The sequence below is a fragment of the Panthera uncia genome, assembly GCF_023721935.1.
Source record: "Panthera uncia isolate 11264 chromosome C1 unlocalized genomic scaffold, Puncia_PCG_1.0 HiC_scaffold_3, whole genome shotgun sequence".
Taxonomy (NCBI): Eukaryota; Metazoa; Chordata; class Mammalia; order Carnivora; family Felidae; genus Panthera; species Panthera uncia.
In genome coordinates this window covers 80249620-80267939 of record NW_026057584.1, presented here as the reverse complement: position 1 = coordinate 80267939, position 18320 = coordinate 80249620, and the positions used below count along the sequence as shown (strand labels likewise).

Here is an 18320-nt window from a genome sequence, read left to right as displayed (position 1 = left end):
GTGTGTGTGTGTGTGTGTGTGTGTGTGTGTGTGTGTGTGTGTGTGTGTGTGTTCGTTCGTGTTCTTCTCTAATCAAGTCAGTGATGTTAGTAGTCACATGTTTGAGCTGTGAGTACTTGCAATTCTTCCTTTTTCCTTTAGGATATATCTAGATGGCTGCAAGAGCAGATCTCTCCTGACCCATTAATCTATGTAGTTTCGGTGTGCAAGCAGTGATAGGGTAATATCTGTATGCAAGGTTCCAATTCCTCACATTCCCTGGAGTGCTCTGCATTTTCTCTTTTGAACTGGGTAGCTGCATGTGAGAAGTTGATTTAACACATCAAATCTTGGATATCCCTTCTAAAAAGCTTTTAGGTACACTCTAAACTGTTACATTTTCCCTAGAAGATGTTGAGAAAGGAAGAGGGCCTATTTCAAGGCTCTTACCTTTTTTTTGAGTCATAGACCCCTTTGGGAATCTGGTAATACCTCTGAGTGCTCTCCTCGAAAGAATGTCTAGGCTCATACTTCCTTGGCCTGTCTCTTTCTTGCTCTTAGCTCCAGGCTCCATGTAAGTCTAGAACTGCCAGGCCTTTTGATTTTGTAAGACAAGTTAGAAATACAGATTTGTGTGTGTGGGTTTTTAAAAAAATTCATTTCTTTAATGGAAAAAAAAAGTGGCCAAATTAATCTCTCTCCAGGCCACTGTAGTTTCTAGATAGTTCTAGAGTCTTCATCTTCCATAGGGTCTCTGAGTTTTCCATGTGATGTGTTTGTTTAGTTTCGCTTCACTTTTTCATGTGGTAGGCTTTCCTCAAATGTGTGGTGATCCTTGACTGAAAATTCAGTGTGAATGGGTGAGGAGTATATACAGATGCTTCTCTTTTTCAGAGAAGAATTATCCAGTCAACAAGGGAGGAGGGGTGGGGTGGGACATGAAGGGAGACCAGGAGGGAGAATGCATGTCTTCCTATAGTTGGATGCTACTGTTATAGGAGCAGCTTTTTTAGTATGTAGATTATTGCTAAACTCCCAGTTTTCAGTTTTATACTTCATCCCACTGTTCAGTGTGCCCAACACTTCTGAATCCAGAGAATCTTCTTGTTAAATTTTTCCAAAATACAAAGCCCTAGTCTTCTGTAGGAGATGAAGAGATGCTCCAAAGGTCTAAATTGCTCTGCTTTTAAATAATTGCTGTTTTCAACCTGGGATTGACCCCCGCCTTCTTGCTACTGGGTGTTCTCAGGCATTGAATCTCTGAAGAATTCTACAGAAATAAGTCTTTTCAGTTTCTTTACTGCTGGTTCCTTTCTCATATTCTACTTACTCAGATCTCCTGTTTTAAACCCTAAAATTATTATCCCTCCACTATTTTTTTTTTTTTTGACTGCAAGTTTCAACACTGAAGAGTAGCTTAATGTTGCTGCTTCTGGTATTTTTCAGGCCATATCACACTGTGACCTCTCCCGCCATGATCGCTACTACTCCGTGGAAGGTCCTGATTGTCCAGTTTTGCAATCTCTCTCGGTCCTCCTCTTTATCACACTCAGGTCATGGTGGATTCTTGACCCTTGAGCCTTCCTGTGGCTTCCTGATTCCGGTGGCCCTTCTACTCCTGGCCACTTCTCTGTCTCATCACCTTGCTCTTCATGTGCTCTGCCCTAAATACATGCATCCCTGAAGGACATGCCCAAGGGTCTCTTCTCTCTCTTCTGAAACAAACGTATCCAGCTCCAGGTGCACGGCTGTTACTTGTAAGTAGGGAATCCTGGATCTGTGTTAAGATCCCCGACCCTCTCCCTTGATTTAATCTAGCTCCTATAAATGCTTGTTAGAGATACTTATGTGAAGAACCTGCAGAAATCTCAGATGCACATGTCTAAAACCAAATCCATCTTTTCTCCCACGGGCAGCTCTTTGGTTTCTGTGTTTTCCATTTTTGTTAAGCGTGTCACTGTCCTCCAACTCATTCAAGTTAAAATCCTTAGGGCCATTTATTACTTACAACTTCTCACCCCAGATTCTAATTCATTGCAAGTTTCTATTGCTTTTACCTTCACAGGGTATCAAAATCTGTCCCCTGTCTTTTTTTTTTTTTTTTAATTCAATTTAGTCAACAACAGTGTTGTCTTGGCTTCAGGAGTAGAACGCTATAATTCATTTCTTACATATGACACCCAGTGCTCATCCCACAGTGCTCTCCTTAATGCCCATCACCCATTTAACCTATCCCCCTACTCACCTCCCCTCCAGCAACCCTCAGTTCTCTGTATTTAAGAGTCTCCTATGGTTTGCCTCCCTCTGTTTTTATCTTATTTTCCTTCCCTTACACTACATTTATCTGTTGTGTTTTTCAAATTCCATTGATGAGTGAAATCATATGACATTTGTCCTTCTCTGCCTGATTTGTTGTGCTAAGCATAATACCCTCTAGTTCCATCCACGTTGTTGCAAATGGCAAGATTTCATTTTTTTTTCATTGCTGAATAGTATTCATTTGTGTATATATACCACATCTTTCTCCATTCATCAGTCAATGGACGTTTGGGCTCTTTTCATAATTTGGCTATTGTTGATAGTGCTGCTATAAATATAGCACATGTGCCTTTTCAAATCAGCACTCCTGTATCCTTTGGATAAATACCTAGTAGTACAATTGCTGGATTGTAGGGTAGTTCTATGTCCCCTGTCTTTTGTTAACATTTGCATTGACCTTGCTTAGGACTGTGTCACCCCTGCTTGAATTATCATTCTTGCTGTTCTTCCTACCTCTGCTTGGTCTTCTCTTTGGTTCATCTTCTACTCCCGTGACTCCCCAGTCCAGGTCTGGTGACATCAAAATGAACAGGAAGTTTTTAAAAACTTCATATTTCTAGACACCTCTGCTCAGGGACTGTGATTCATTAGATCTAGGTGGGGTGCAGGGATCTGAATTTTTAAAGATTCTTCCAGTGAGTAAGGCAAATTTAGAGCAATATTTGCTAAATGTATTGTGATTTTAATACAAAAAGCAATATTATATAGTTTTTATGGACATACACATGTATCTACGTGTTTCTTTCTTTGTATCAACATGGACCAGAAGGATATGCACTGAAGGGAAGTGTTTATTTCTGGGGAAGGGAGCGAAAAGGAGCTCAAGAATATTTGTCTTATTTATCTTAAAAAGTCTGAAGCCAAAATGGCGAAGCATCAATGCGATTTTATTGCGAATGGAGAATTGTCATATTACGTGTACTTTCCTTCTATATTAAGCAATTTTGGAGCTCTACAGATGATTCTGATACCTATCCAGTTCAGGTCCTGTAGTACTGTATAAGTGCTCATCTAAAGATGCAGATGTGACCACATCACACCTGTTTGAAAGCCTTCCATGACGCCCATCTCCTACAGAGTCCATTTCAAATTCCTTGGCATAGTATTCGAGATGCTGGCCTACCTTTCTAGCCTTGTCTTCCGTTACCCACCATTCAGTCAGTGGGCCAGAAAGCTCTGTTCTTCATGGAAGCTGAAAAATGCCGTTTGCTTTCCCTGGGCTCTTGTACAGATGCTGCTGCTTCTGTACTTTATTCTCTTCCCTGATGAACCACTTTTTACTCATTTTTTATTCTTCAAGATCTCTCTTAGGTTCTACTTCTTCTAGGAAACTCTTTTCCTTTTAAAATTCCCTTTCTGTATTTCCCACAGAATTTCATCTATATTGCTTCTATGATGTGTATAATATTGTATTAGCCTTTGTTATCCACCTTTGTGTGTCCCTGTCCTCAAATGTAACCTGCTTGAAGGCAGAGACTATATTATTTCCTTGATGTATCTTTTCTTAAGTGTCTTTATTTTGAGAGAGAGCCATGAGTAACAGAGGGGAAGAGAGAGGGGGAGAGAGACAGAGAGAGAGGATCCCAAGATGACAGCACTGCACTGTCAGTGTGGAACCAGACGCAGGGCTTGATCCCACAAACCATGAGATCATGACCCGAGCCAAAATCAAGAGTTAGATGCTTAACCGGCTGAGCCACCCAGGCGCCCCTCAATATAACTTTTATTGATCAGCTATTTCTGAGCACATGTGACATGCAAGGTGCTGTTCTAGATTATGGGGGAGATGGACATGAGTAAAGCAGAGTTCTACCCAGACTCTGTTACAAGTTTTGTGACAAGTGTTCAAGTCTCTACAGGGAGGGGAGAGAACATGCCTTCTCTGTCTGGCAGACTTTTAAATTTTAAAAGTCCAATGTGGTTGATGAAACTCACTAAAGACTCATAGATGAGTTGTCTTTTGAGTTGAGCTATTCTGTGTAAGACATGGACAGGGGGACATAAGTCAAGATAGAAGTTTGTTGAATTAATGAATAAATCCTAGGCAGAGGGACTTGAAAGTCTTGGAGGAACTTTGAGTTCTACTTAAGATCACTCAATGATTTACTTCCACTGCCTCTGGACCAAGTGGAGGGGAGCAGTGGAAAATAAGGCTGAGGGTGGGTTTGGGCTCATTCTACTGGACCTGGATGCTAAACTGTACAGAGATTGGGCTTCATTTGGTTAGATGCCACTGAAAGTTTGGGGACAGGGTTGCGGCATGCTTGGGCTCTGTTGAAAGCAGCAGCGTAGGGCATGGTAGTTAAGGAAGCTGGCAGAGCAGGTAGGAGACAGGAGAATCAAGCTGGGGGCAGGCTGGTTAGGCATCAGGGCTGGAAAAGAGAGGACAGGCATAAGTACTTTTGTAGAATAGAACTGATTGAACTGTACTTCATCACTGCGAATTATGGAGCTGATTGGAACTGGGGAGCAAGTAGGTGAAGGCCCTTGACCATGACTCAAAGAGTTCAGCCTGGGTCCTGAGTAGGAAATGAGTCCATTAATATGAAGAAGAGCATTGGGAAGAAGATGGGGTCTTCTGGTACAGAGGATATGTTCTGACTTCGAATTTTAGTAGGTTTAATAGTATTCTCCAAACTAGATATATCTAGGTCCTAACCCCCAGTACCTGTGAATGTGACCTTATTTGGAAATAGGGTCTCTGTGGGTCACATGGGTGGCCCAGTCATTTAAAGGTCTAACTCTTGATTTCAGCTTGGATCATGATCTCTCAGTCATGAGATAGAGCCCTGAGTCGAGCCCTGTGTCAGGCTCTTTGCTGGGGATGGAGATTGCTTAAGATTCTCTCCCTCTCTCTGCTCCTCCTCTGCTCATGCACTGGCATGTGCTCTCTTTCTCAAAAAAAAAAGTCTTTGCAGATGTAAACAAGTTAAGGATTTTAGGATAAGCTAATGCTGGATTTAGGGTGAGCCTTAGGCCCAGCGGCAGGTGTCCTGAGAAGAGAGAGGGGGATGTGACCAGAACCCCAGGAAAAGGGCATGGGCAGATAGAGGTACAGAGTGTAGGTACAGTTATACAGACACACACAACGGAGTGTCAGCAGCCACCAGAGAGTAGGAGGGACATGGGCTCTCTCTGAGCTTCCGGAGGGCTTTGGCCCTGCTGACACCTTGATTTTGGACTTCTGGCCTTCAGAACTGTGAGAAAATAAACATTTGTTGTTTCAAGTCACTGAATTTGTGGTATTTTGTTACAGCAGTCCTAGGAAACATACAGATATGTTCAGATTTTAAAACAGGACAAGAATTTACCAACCTTGAAGCTCATCTGCAATTTTGCTGTCTTCTATGATAGATCCACTGGATCCTCTGTGGACATTCTTGTGATGATCCTGTTGGTGTTCTCAGTTTGGTGAGGGGGTGGGGGTCAGAGAGAGGAGGGAGTTGTTGTTTTTTATTAAATGAAGCAGGTAGAGTGGATGTTCTTCTTTCCAGGAAAAACTGTTTCAAAAGCAAGCAGCAAAAAAAAAGTTAATGAACCCTTACCGAGTTTGCATTTTGTGTCCAACGCTATTCTCAGCCCCAAAAAGGAGATAAGAATAAGATTCTCTATGGACTCTTGAGGTGCTCACAACTCAGTATTTGAAACAGAGCCATTAGCAAAGTGAATGTGTAATAAGTTGTTAGAGGTGTAAGGAAGATTGACCTGGATAAGGAACCTTTTATTTTATTTTATTTTATTTTATTTTATTTTATTTTATTTTATTTTATTTTAATTAATTGGATACTTAAATATTCATCATTGAGTTTCAGATTCTGTGACAGAGTCACTCAACAGTATGTGTCCCTTGATTCCATTAAGGTCAAATTACCCCTTGGTTGAAGGCGATGCATGCTGATTTAACAGCAGAGCCCTGGAATTTGTAGGCTGAGAAATCATCCTTCCTTTTCTCACTTCCTTGCTAGGAAAATGCTGTGCAGCCCGCAGAATCAGCAGGGGGTGGGAGCACAATCACCCTCCGGTAATGGGAACTGAATAAATTCAAGTGCTGTCTTATCTAAATGGTTTGACAAGTTCCCATTCGCCTGGCTAATTGCATCAGTCTGTTCTCCTTTTTCTTCCATGGGGCTGGGACTTGGCAGGCTTGAGTGTTAGCCTGAGTGTTAGTGGTCCCCTGCCACTGGAATGCACCCTGGACAGGAGCCCCCACCCCATGACCACAGTCCAGAGAGGACCCAGGAGCCTTGTTTGCTGACCCCAGGAGTGCTTGGGGGTATTACTTCTAATAGATTTCACATTTGTTTCAGGACACTCCAGGCAAAGCCGTGTGGAGCTTGTGTTGGCTTGGGGAGGTGGCCAGAGCGAGACTGAGAGCTGGAGGAAACTAACGGAGCTGGAACATGAGCACAGGCTAGGTGCCCCCTTGTGCCTCCTCTGTCACTGGTGACTTACTGCCAACAGTCCAGTCTCTGGTTCAGTCTGTGGTTCCTCCCCTGAGTGCAATGCAGTCTCCTTCAAGCCATAGCACCTGGAGCCAGACCCAATGCCTACCTATGCTATAGGCTAAACATTATCTATGGAGAACGAAAATTAGGCTATGGTGTTCATGGCTCCCAGCGCTAACAAAGGACTTCGGCTCTCCTGTATGAACTTCTCCAGTGAAGTAGAAAGTAATTACTTGTAATCATCTTGAGACAACTGGGAGTCCTCTTGCCCCTGATAATCTCTTGCTCTGGACTTGTTTCTGTAATGTGCAAGGCTCTCTGGTGCCCAACCTCTCCTTTCCTTTTAAAAAGAGAGGGAACTAATGTGGGTTAAGGCATCTGAGCCAGCCTTAGGTATTAAGGCAAGAGAAATTTAGACATGGTTTCTGGGAAAAGTATCTTAAAAATTGTTTGCAGGCTGACTTCTGGTTAGTAGAGAGCATTTGGGAAAGGCAGAGAGAGTTCCTATAGTTTTGGAAGTCAGAGGTCTTGGGACAGGCATTGGTCCCCTGTTTTATAGTTGGGGTCCTCAGGGTATTTGTGAGGTGTTCTTACTTGTCACTTTGGATTTAGAGATTGCCCTGGTTGGGGATAAGGAAATGAATGACAGCGAGGCCCTTAAGAGGAGTAGGAGACAAGAGTGTCCTTGCCACCTGTACAGTCTCCTCTCTGGAAATCAGAGGAGAAAGAAAAGGGGAAGGAGTATTAGTTGTCTTGGGCTGCCATAATAAGTACCACAGACTAGGTGGCATAATCAACAGAAATCTCTTATCTCACAGTTCTGGAGCCTGGAAGTCTGAGATGAACGTGTAGGCAGGTTTGGTTTCTTCTGAGGTCTCTCTCCTTCACTTCCCATGGTCCTCTTTGCCCTGTGTCGTCACATGATCTCCCCTCTGTACAGGTCTGTGTCTAAATTACTTCTTATAAGGACAGCAGTCATATTGGTTTAGGGCCCACCCTAAGCACCTCATTTTAATTTAATCACCTATTTAAAGACCTTGTCTCTAAGTATAGTCACATTCTGAGGTACCAGGGGGTTAGGACTTCAACATATGAATTTTGGAGGAAAGAGGATACAGTTCAGCCCATAACAGAAAGTAATTGGCATTCTACCAAGTTCAAGTTTAATTTTGTATCTTCTGATGAACCCTGATTGCCTTATTGGGTTCTCATCTTTGAAAATGGATCCAGGCCACGGGACAATATTTTTGAGAGTATGTGTGTGTTTACACACAAGAAAGGTTTGAATGAACTTAACAAAAGTTGGAGGATCTGAATGATTACCACAGATGAAATTTTCATACTCAGGTTGTGCCCCCATCCACATCCCAAATGCATATTATTGATGCCCTTGGAAGAAGGGTAGAGTAATTACTTGTGACAGAGAACTGAGTGCCTTCTCATGCTGGGGTTTCCTGATTAGACTAATTGGAGATCCTTCACTTTAGCATCCTACTTTCAGCCTGTTTGGGGCCGGCTTCTACAACCCATGGAAATATCTCTTGTTTCAGAGCCAATGGACTCTTTACCTATATACTAAAAGGCACAATCTTAACAGTGTTCATTTTGTGTTTATCTACAAAAAACTCTTGCTTTTGAAGTCTGTCTTAAAAAACATACAGGAAGGGGCATCTAGGTGGCTCATTTGGCTGAGTGTCTGACTTCGGCTCCGGTCACGATCTCTCATTTCTTGAGTTTGAGCCCCATATTGGGCTTGCTGCTGTCAGCTCAGACCCCACTTCAGATCCTCTCTCTCTCTCCCTCTCTCCCTCCCTGACTTGTGTACTTTCAAAATAAGTATTTAATTTTTTTTAATGTTCATTTTTGAGAGACAGAGACACGTGCTTAGTCGGACGCTTAACCCACTGAGCCACCCAGGTGCCCCTCACGATAAATAAAACATTAAAAACACACAGGAGGAACTCCAGGCTAAATTGTCTATATTTTTGTAAAACCACTTTTGTTGGTCGGATGACATAGTCCCCGTCAACCGAACACAAAAGTAGTAATGAACTTCAGCTCAGCCAATTGTTAACAATCTGGGGTGACAGCAGATCCTCCCAGCTGAGAAGTTTATGCCGAACGAAGTGGCCTCGATCCTCTGTGGTTCTTGATTTTTGCCTGCGATTCCCTCATCAGTGTACAGAATTGGTTGTTTCTCCTCAACTTCCCGTGGACGTCTTTTGATGACTCATCCTGGGCCACTTTTGTGAATTCAGGTATGTGGTGGCGTCCCCCCTTGGCACCAGCTGCTCTTTTATACCCTCGAAAGGTGAAAAACGGAGTGAGGTGCAGGTTCTCGCTTTCTCTTTCAACTGTTACACTGTCTTGCTGGGGAGGTGCTGTGGAAACACCCATGTTTCCACACAGAAGGCTTGTTCCCTGATGGATGTGCCGAGAAATGCAAAGCTGATGCATGGCAAGCCAGCTACGGGAAGATGTGCTTTTCTAGTTAATTCTGTCAGGGTATTTTATCTGCAGGGATGGAAGTTTCTGGCTGTTGACATCAGCTGCTCGGCTAGAAGCTCATTATCACTGGGTCGGGGGTCAAGAATGACACTGTGTAAGCTGTGGGCACCATGATAAGAAGCACTGTGGAGCACACTGGCCGCATAGTGGGGGTACTCTGGTCTCACTTCAGCTTTGAACATGAAGAACATTCATTAAGATTGTGCGGGAGATTCCCCTAACCCTTAGGGAGGAAAAACTACTTAGACTTTTGTTTCCTTGCTGCTGCTACCGGTTCTGAAATGAGGATTCATGTGATTAATTGGCTCCTTGTGGAGTAGCACTTCTGGCTCTTACATACTGTTCTTAGAATAAAGTTAATGTTTAAAAAAATCAAACTTCTCACATTGTAAATATTCAATACTTGTTGAATTAATTATATTAAAAAATCATTCCAGGGTAAACAAAACATGGTAAATACTAGCAATGGAATATTATTCAGCCATAAAAAATGGAATTCTGGTACATGGTCTAACATGGATGGACCTTGAAAACATGCTACGTGAAATACTCGATGGGCAAATATTACATTGCTTCACTCATGTGAGGTACCAAATAGACCAACTTAACAGAGACAGGAAGTAGGATAGGTGTTACCCAGGGCTGTAGGAGGGGGCGGTGGGGTCTCATTGTTAATGGATACAGACATTCTGTTTGGGATAATGAAAAAGTTCCGGAAATGGATGGTGGTGATGGTTGGATGACATTGTAGATATAGTTAGTGCCACACACAGTTTTACACTTAAAAATAGTTAAAATAGGGGAGCCTGGGTGGCTCAGTTAAGCGTCTGCCTCCTGATTTTGGTTCAGGTCATGATTTCACGGTTTGTGGGTTCTAGCCCCATGTGGGCTCTGTGTGGACGGTGCAGAGCCTGCTTGGGTTTTTCTCTCTCCCTCTCTCTTTGACCCTCATGTGCATGTGTGCGTTCTCTCTCTCAAAAATAAACTTAAAAAATAGTTAAAATAGTAAATTTTTTATTATGTATATTTTACCACAATAAAAAAGTCTTGAAAATTGATTCCAGTGCAGGAAGGGTCTATAAGACTTCTACAGACTCAAACATATAAAAGTTAAACATTCCCTTTTTTATACATGCATTGCCTGAACTTTATTAACCTATCTGAAGGCAGTTTTTCAGTGGCTCTGCCCCTGATCATCAGTAGAGAAAACCTTTACTCTAGGCAGTTGCCAGGGAACACAACCTAAGGTAGTATAGGCCACTTCCCACCCAGCTTTGCAGTGGAGAAATATTTCTGGGAAATATCTCAAAGGATATGGGGTTCATTAACTCTTCCAGAAATTCTCATTTTTATCCCTGGATCAAGCCAGATGATCAGATTGCTGTGTACTTGGGCTTCTTTTTGGCCTTGTTAAATCATGTTAGTGAATTGTGCTTTGGCATCATGTCTCACTGAGGGATGCAGTAAGAGGCATTATAGGAGACTCTCTATATACGTAGGCCCTTCTAATTACTTTGCCTCCTGACCCTTCAGTGTGGATGTTAAAGGATACTTGAAGAATTTACCCAAGGAGGGGAAGGTTAACACCTGGAGAGATTTTCTTTCTTCTTTCTTCCTCCTCCTCCTGTTCCTCCTCCTCCTCCTGCTCCTCCCTGTCCCTCCTCCTCCCTCCTCCCTCCTCCTCCTTCTTCTTTGTTTGTTTATTTTGAGAGGGTGGAAGGGCACAAAATCCCAAGAGAGGGAGATAGAGAATCCCAAGTAGGCTCGTGCTGTTAGTGCAGAGCCCAACATGGGGCTTGAACTCACAAACCGTGAGATCATGACCTGAACCGAAACCCAAGAGTCAGATGCTTAACCAACTGAGCCACCCAGGCACCCACCTTGGGAGAAATTTCTTAACAACAAAAAAGGCTAACAGTCTTGAAGTGCTTACATTGTATTTTATCTGCAAGTCCATGTGATTATCCTGTGTCTTTTTTCTTCATTGTGTTGGCCGATAGGATGCTCAGAACCTAGTTTATCAACCACATCAAGAAATAGTTTAATACCTTACAAAATACACTTCTGTGGACTAACTTTCCTCATGCTCTAGTCTCTTTTCTGTATTGTCCTCATGTTGTATACATATTTTATAAATTAAGGCATTTTTTTCTTGACATTAGATGGTATATTAGAGTTCTGCAGAGAAACCTGACCAATAAGGTGCGTGTGGGTGTGTGTCTAGCGATTGATCAATAGATTGATTTTTAAGGAATTGACTCCCATGATTATGGAGGCTGCCATGTCCAAAATTTGCAGGGCAGGCTGGAGACACAGGGAAGAGTTCATGTCCTAATCTCAAGTCCAAAGGTGCATAGAGGCAGCATTCTCTCTTCCTAAAGGAACTTCAGTCTTTTCTCTTAAGGCTTCAGCTGGTTGGATGAGGCTCACCCATGCCACCAGGTATAATCTGCTTTACCCAGTCTACTGATGTGAATGTTAATCACATCTAAAAAATACCTTTACAACAATGTCTACACTTGTGTTTGACCAAACAACTGGGCACCATAGCCCAGTCAAGTTGATTAAACACATGAAATTGGCATCACAGATGAGGGCTATAAATATATAATAGGATTTCCTTAGAATTGGGCACAATTGTTGTCTTTTACATTTGCAGATTTGAGTGCTTGTAGAAGAAGATTGCACTTCCCTCCCACCCCCTTATTTGGGTTCAAGTCTCGTGTTGTCATTATTTCATCAGCTGGTAGGGCCGTCTTCCAAAGCAGGGTTAGTTAAATGGCATAGAGTCTTCTTTGTGTGTGGACGTGTTGAGTGTGTGAATGCTCTGACCTGCCAACATACCGTGATATATGTAAGTGTTATACAAAGTTCTGCCAGCTCCTTGGTAAACAGCCATTTTTGTGGAGGGACGTGATGAAGTGTATGATTTCACCAGTTATTACCATTCCCAATTAGGCCCCAGGTGTGTGTTAATAAAAAAGTTAGCTCACTCTCTGTAACTTTAACAGTCTCACCTGACTTGATTCCAGGGATTTCATTCATTTGTATTGTTCAATTGATTATGTTGCTGCTGTTGTAGTCCAAAAGGTCTTCAAACATCCAGAGACCTGCTTTTTGTTAGAAAACATTCCAGATGTGGAGGAATGTAACTCTTCGCCAGCAGTAGTTCTTACCTTATCTTTTTATCTTTGGTAGGCTGGTTACTTTGTTTGGGCACAGACCTCATCACCATTGGAGAGAGGAGCCTGACAGCCGTGTTCTCTCTGAGGTAAGAATGGAAGCGATTACAGACAGTCGTTGGCTTTTCATTTGGGAGCTCAGGGTTAGATGATCAGGGATCCACGCGGACTCTGGAACATCTTGGGACTCTACCTTTTCCCTGTCTCCTGGGTGATTTGCCATGTTTTCTAGTCCATCCTAACCATGCGTTGTTCACTTGGTCCTGGGATTTGGAAGGCAGATTTTGGCTTAAGTCCTGTTTCTGGTGAACCCAAGGAGGGAGTCCCCATGCCCAGGGAATGATTAGTGGATGAAAGACTTCTCTGTTTCCCACATACTAATTTGGTCAATTACAAGAGCATCTTCTAGAGGAACTATCCCACTGATGGGGGCAGGAATATGTGGGGGATAAGGAGTGATGCTCAGAAATGTCTATATCAAGTGAAATACATTGCTAACTCTCCTTAGTTAACTGTGTGCATTAAGTATTGAGCATTTGTAATTATAGAACATTTAAATGTTAAAGATTAAAAAATATTTCCTGATCCAAAAGAGGATGAAGGTGTTACCCCAACAAAGAAGAGGCAAGAGCATGTTTGTCTACTTGGGCATGTTTAAAGTTGTACGTTTTACTGAGGACTGCTTTTTATTTCATTCGTTTTTGCCCTTGTGGGTTTAGGTATGGTGCTTAATACACATGTTGACCAGGTTCATTTGTCAGGCCTCTCTTTTCTCAGTGAAAAAAACCAAAAAACAAAACTGAATCCGAGGTCTGGTTTTCTGATGTCAGGCAGCCAAGGCCACAGAATGTCTCTTTGAGGATTCAGGGACCTGAACCTGATCTACTGAGGAATCTTCTTCCTGGTGTGGGCTATTAGCTCCTAGCCCAGAAACCTTTTGCCTTGCAAACAGACCTCCCACCTTGCATCTGATGCGTGGGGGAGGCAGCCTCCAAGAGAAATTGTCTCCCATCAGAGCTGATGGGGCCAGAAATCTTCCTGTTTCTTGTCTAAAGAGCAGATAGAATTATTAGCACCCATGTTTGTTAATGATAATTACATGTTTCAAGTACAAAGCAGAATTCTGTAGAATATCTACTAAGGTGGTTTGCTCCTTGCCTTTGTAAAAAGGATGACATTGTACTATCCTAATTAGGCCCCAAAAAACATGTAGGAATCTGTATGTTATCACTGTTTCCCCCAGGGCGTACTGGGTGACTGGGTGGTGTGCAAACTGTTACTTCAACTTAAGAGTCTACTACTAATAAACCGAAAGAGTATGGAGATGAGAGAAGGGACAGGCCAACAGTGAGATATATGGAGAGCTTTGGGCTGTCTTCCAAAGCAAGGAAACTTAATGCCTTTTGAGTTACAGCGTTAAACAGTATTAGGAACATCATAATACTGATAAGCATAATAATAATGATAACAATGGCAATAAAAAATAATAACTCTATTAGCACCTCTATCACCATCATCATGACAGCTAACACTGGCTGGCTCCTACTTTCTGCCAGGCGCTAGACTAAGCATTTTGTTTTCTCTCTCCATATGCACGGCTTTCCTATGAAGACGGTCCTACTAGTGCCCACCTTTTGCGGTTGAGGAAGTGGAGGATTAAATGAAGTAGGTGAGCTGCCCAAAGTTAGCCAAGCCGGAAGTGGCAGACCAGGAATATAACTGACCAAACAGCACAGAGCAGAGTCCAAGCACGCTGAGGCGTTGACCCACCTGCAGACATTCGGGGCTGGCACTCCACCTGACTTTCACGCTTGCCCCTGCTCACATGCCCTTTGCCTCCTGACCACCACCTGTCACCGACAGTGTGTCTCTTCCCAGTGAGTTGGCCAAGACATTAAAAAATATGTACGTAGTCCAAAAATGCGGGGCGGGGTGGGGGGCGCATGGGTGGCTCAGTCGATGGAGCATCCAACTTTGGCTCAGGTCATGATCTCACCGTTCGTGAGTTCAGATGCCACATCAGGCTCTCTGCTATCAGTGCAGAGCCTGCTTCGGATCCTCCCTCCCTCCCTCCCTTTCTCCCTCTCTCTCTCTCTCTATCTCCCACTCCCCTGCTCACTTTCTTTCTTTCCCACTCTCTCAGAAAAATGAATAAACATCTTAAAAAAATTAAAAAAAAAGAATGTTAAAGAATGTTTGGTCTGTAGGGAACAGCAGAAAGATGAAGAATTCTCCCAGTTTTAAAAGATGCCAGCATTACAGTCACAAACATGTTAGTGTGTTTTACTGCTGTTTTTACCTTTGTGTATGGTTTGTTCACATAGTTCCTATGGATTTAAGTTTTGAAATTGAACAAGTATTGTGCCTTTGTCTCATTAGCCTATTTTAAGGGCTGCTGAGCATTTGAGTGTACGTGGTTAGAGGGCTCTTTAGTTAATTCCACAAGAAGTTGTATCTTTGGGTTCTTCCCATGTGACAAGTGCAGAGTTTCTGCTCATTATGTTGGATAGCTAGTGTGTCTACTGCAAGATGGGTTAGAATTGTGGGGTATCTCTGTGCTCTCACGCTGTAAATACCTTGTGTCTTGAGACAGGTCTCTATGGGGTTGGTGGAAGTCCTGTTGGACTGAGACCAGGAGACCCAGATTTGGCTCTGCATTGAAACCGGTCGTGAAATCTTGGGTAAATTACTTCATTTTAGTATCTTCATCTGCAGACCAGTTACATCCACTCAGCTCTGTGATTCCATGAAATCAGTTTTCTGAACTCCCTTGATTTATAACATGATCAGTTCTAATCGGTGCAGCAATTTGGGCATGGCTCAGCTGGATTACTCTGAATTGCTTCAAGCAGGAAATTTTGTTTTTCAAGATAACCAGATCTGTAAGCTCTTGGAATGTGGAATGTCTTAGCTACTTTTATATAATCCTTGCTATCTTCACTCGTGTACTTTCCTCCTTCCTCAACTTTCTCATTTCTAGACACCCACAGAACTGTATGGTACAAAGTATGTGCTCAACAAATATGGCATGAATAAACAAATACGTGGACGGATAAATTGCTACTGGTCTTCACCTGAGAAACTTTGGCACTACAGGTCATCCAACTTACCAGATTAATAAGATTGCTTTCATTTAGATGTGGTGGTTTTGCTTATAACAGACAGGAACTTAAGCTTCTGAAGTCTCTCCTAATGTATTTCAGAGTGATTCTCCTACAAAGTTGATTATCAGTTCTTACCACATGTTACAGATGACAGAACACTGACTTATGGAACTTGGCATTTTTTTTCCCCTTTTGTATTGTGGGGTGAGATAGGTTTTTTGGTTTGGTCACAGCAAAATCGAAGCTTGGAACGTGATCATTCTCTTGCTGTGACCAGCAGAAAAAATGAAGATGTTCTGGGCTCCCTGTATTCTTGGAGCCACATATCAGGACCACGGGGATTATATGGTTGATTCTGACTGGCTCCCCCTTATTCTCACTTGGTGATGCTGACCTTGAATTGGTTTGCTTGTGCCTTGAAGGCATCTACCCACTTTATCCTATAATATCTAAGACACATGGTATAAAGCTACCTCCAGGGAAGCCATATCTTGCCATTTCAGGCCCTGGATTGTATCGTGGACTAAAGGGAACAAAATCCTTTTTTCTATGCCATCCACCTTACCCTCTGCAAGGACCTAATTTGGCCCCTTCCTTGGCACAGAAGGCTTGCCTCTGTGTCTCCAGATTTGATCATGCACTGGTCTTAGCTTTTCCCAAGTTAATGTGCTGACTGTGGTGGCCTTACTGGCCCTAGGTGAGTGGGATGAGATCTTGGAAGCACCACGTGGAGGTTGGTTAACCTGCTGACAGACAAGTGGCCTGGTTTCATGTGAACATTTGTGTTTGAAATGCTATTGATAATAAAGCCTCATTCGTTTAGGGCTCTGTGTCCGTTATCTGTTGCATAATAAGAAATCACCAGAAACTTAATGGCCTAAAACAACAACCATTTTGTTTGCTCATGATACCGTGGGTCACCAGTTTGGGCTAGGTTCTGACTCATGTTGTCCGGCATCCCTCACGCCACCATACCCAGCTGGTACCTCTGAGGGAGTTGAAAATAGACTTCACTTCTTAATGGAATAGCTGCAAAGAATTCATGGCCAGGTAAAAGTTATCATAGGTTCTTAACTTTGATCTGAAAGCAATCTGAAATTTTTTTATTTTGCCTTAAACTATCCTGGAGTAGGGATGGTATTGTCAGCCCACCTGAGAGAAGTCTGGGAAACAGTATGCTGTGTAACATACTCAAGAATATAATAATGATGATAATAATAGAGATAGTAATAGTAACATCAAATATTAATTTGTTCTTACTACATGTCAAAAGGACTGTTTTAAGTCCTTTACGTATCCTAACGCATTTGGTCATTATACAGTCTTATGGGTAGGTACTATTTTTATGCCCATTTTATAGGTGAGAAAACCAAGGTACAGAGAGCTTAAGTAACTTCCCCCAATGTCAGAAAGCTACTAAGTGGCAGAAGTGGGGTTCCACCCAGGCACACTGGCTCCAGAGTCTGCATTAACCTCAAGTGCTTCTCAGGTTAATGGAAATGAAATCTTCTTGACTCTTGGCAGAGTTCTTCCTTGGACATGTAGTTTTTCTAGAGGCAGGGACATTGGCTATTTGGAGAGAGACATAACCTTTCTGGGTATATACATGTGGCCAAAAATGGATCCCTAATTGGAGATAGTAATGACACTTGTCCTATGGAATGGAGACTGACTCTCCTGAAAGAGGGTGTGGGTGTGGGTGGAGATGTCTAGTGATGGTGGTCATGTTCATGGTGTCACTCTGCTCATCTTCTGGGGAGATGTTTGAAGGACGAGAATATTTAATAATGTCCTCGCTAGCCTTCCAGATAGTCTCTTGTTCTTGGCTTCAGGTAATCAGCCTAAGCTCAAAAGAAAAGAATGTATTCAGCTTCTTGTTTAAGGATGACCCCAGGGAAAGGGTGGGTTGACAGCCGCTTCTATACAGTATTTGTGGAACTACCTCCAGTCCAGTCTCTAGGTGGCGTCAGGTGGTTTATGTAAGGAAAATGACAAATTTTACTGACATTTTTAAGATTACCCTTGTCACCCTGGGCGACGTAGCCCATAGCCCCTTCCTTAGTTTGACAGGTTCGGAACACATTTAGGGGCCAGGACTTTGCAGTTGGCAGTAGAATGGGGGAGATACTCCCAGGCTAAGACTTGAGGGCAGTTATTCCCGCCACCTAGCATCTTCTCCCCATCAGATCTCATTGTTGCCTCTTGGTTCCACAACTAGCCACCTCCTTCTGATGTCCTTGTCCTCCTACTTTGACTCAGGTTAGCATCACTGACTGCTCCCCTTGCTAGGAGGTGTTTGCCACAACTTCTGCATATGTGAGAGCCTGCATGGTCACCCTAATACAGACTCCATCTAGAATCGGAGCGGGATAGTCGGCAGTCTAAACGTGCACAGCCCCACCAGGGAGGGTGGAACGTGGGGTAGGGATGATGGAGAGGACCTTGCTGGTTGCCCTCCCCTCCCACCACCTCTCACCTTCCCACACCAGGAACTTCCCTGAAAGCCACATCCCTTGACTGTCAAGATATCCTAGCGATGCTGTCTCCCTACTGGTGGAAACCATTATATTTAGAGTCTTTTCCTTCAGCTAATCTTTTTTTTTTTCTAATTTTTAAAATGTTTATTTATATTAGAGAGAGAGAGAGTGAATGAAGCAGGGGAGGGGCAGAGAGAGGTGGAGACAGAATCTGAAGCAAGCTCCAGACTCTGAGCTGTCTGTATAGAGCCTGACGTGGGGCTCGAACTCATGAGCCATGAGATCATGACCTGAGCTGAGGTCAGA

At 43.0% G+C, this 18320-nt stretch overlaps 1 protein-coding gene across 2 annotated transcripts in view; it reads left to right on the top strand.

The window, feature by feature from the left end:
• The window catches only part of LYPD6B (LY6/PLAUR domain containing 6B), a 180758-nt gene that overhangs the window by 111499 nt on the left and 50939 nt on the right, over window positions 1-18320 (top strand). For both annotated transcript variants that reach the window (XM_049616162.1, XM_049616163.1), the window contains exon 2: window positions 12450-12522. The gene's annotated coding sequence lies outside the window, so the exon portion shown is untranslated. The remainder of the gene's footprint in view (window positions 1-12449; window positions 12523-18320) is intronic.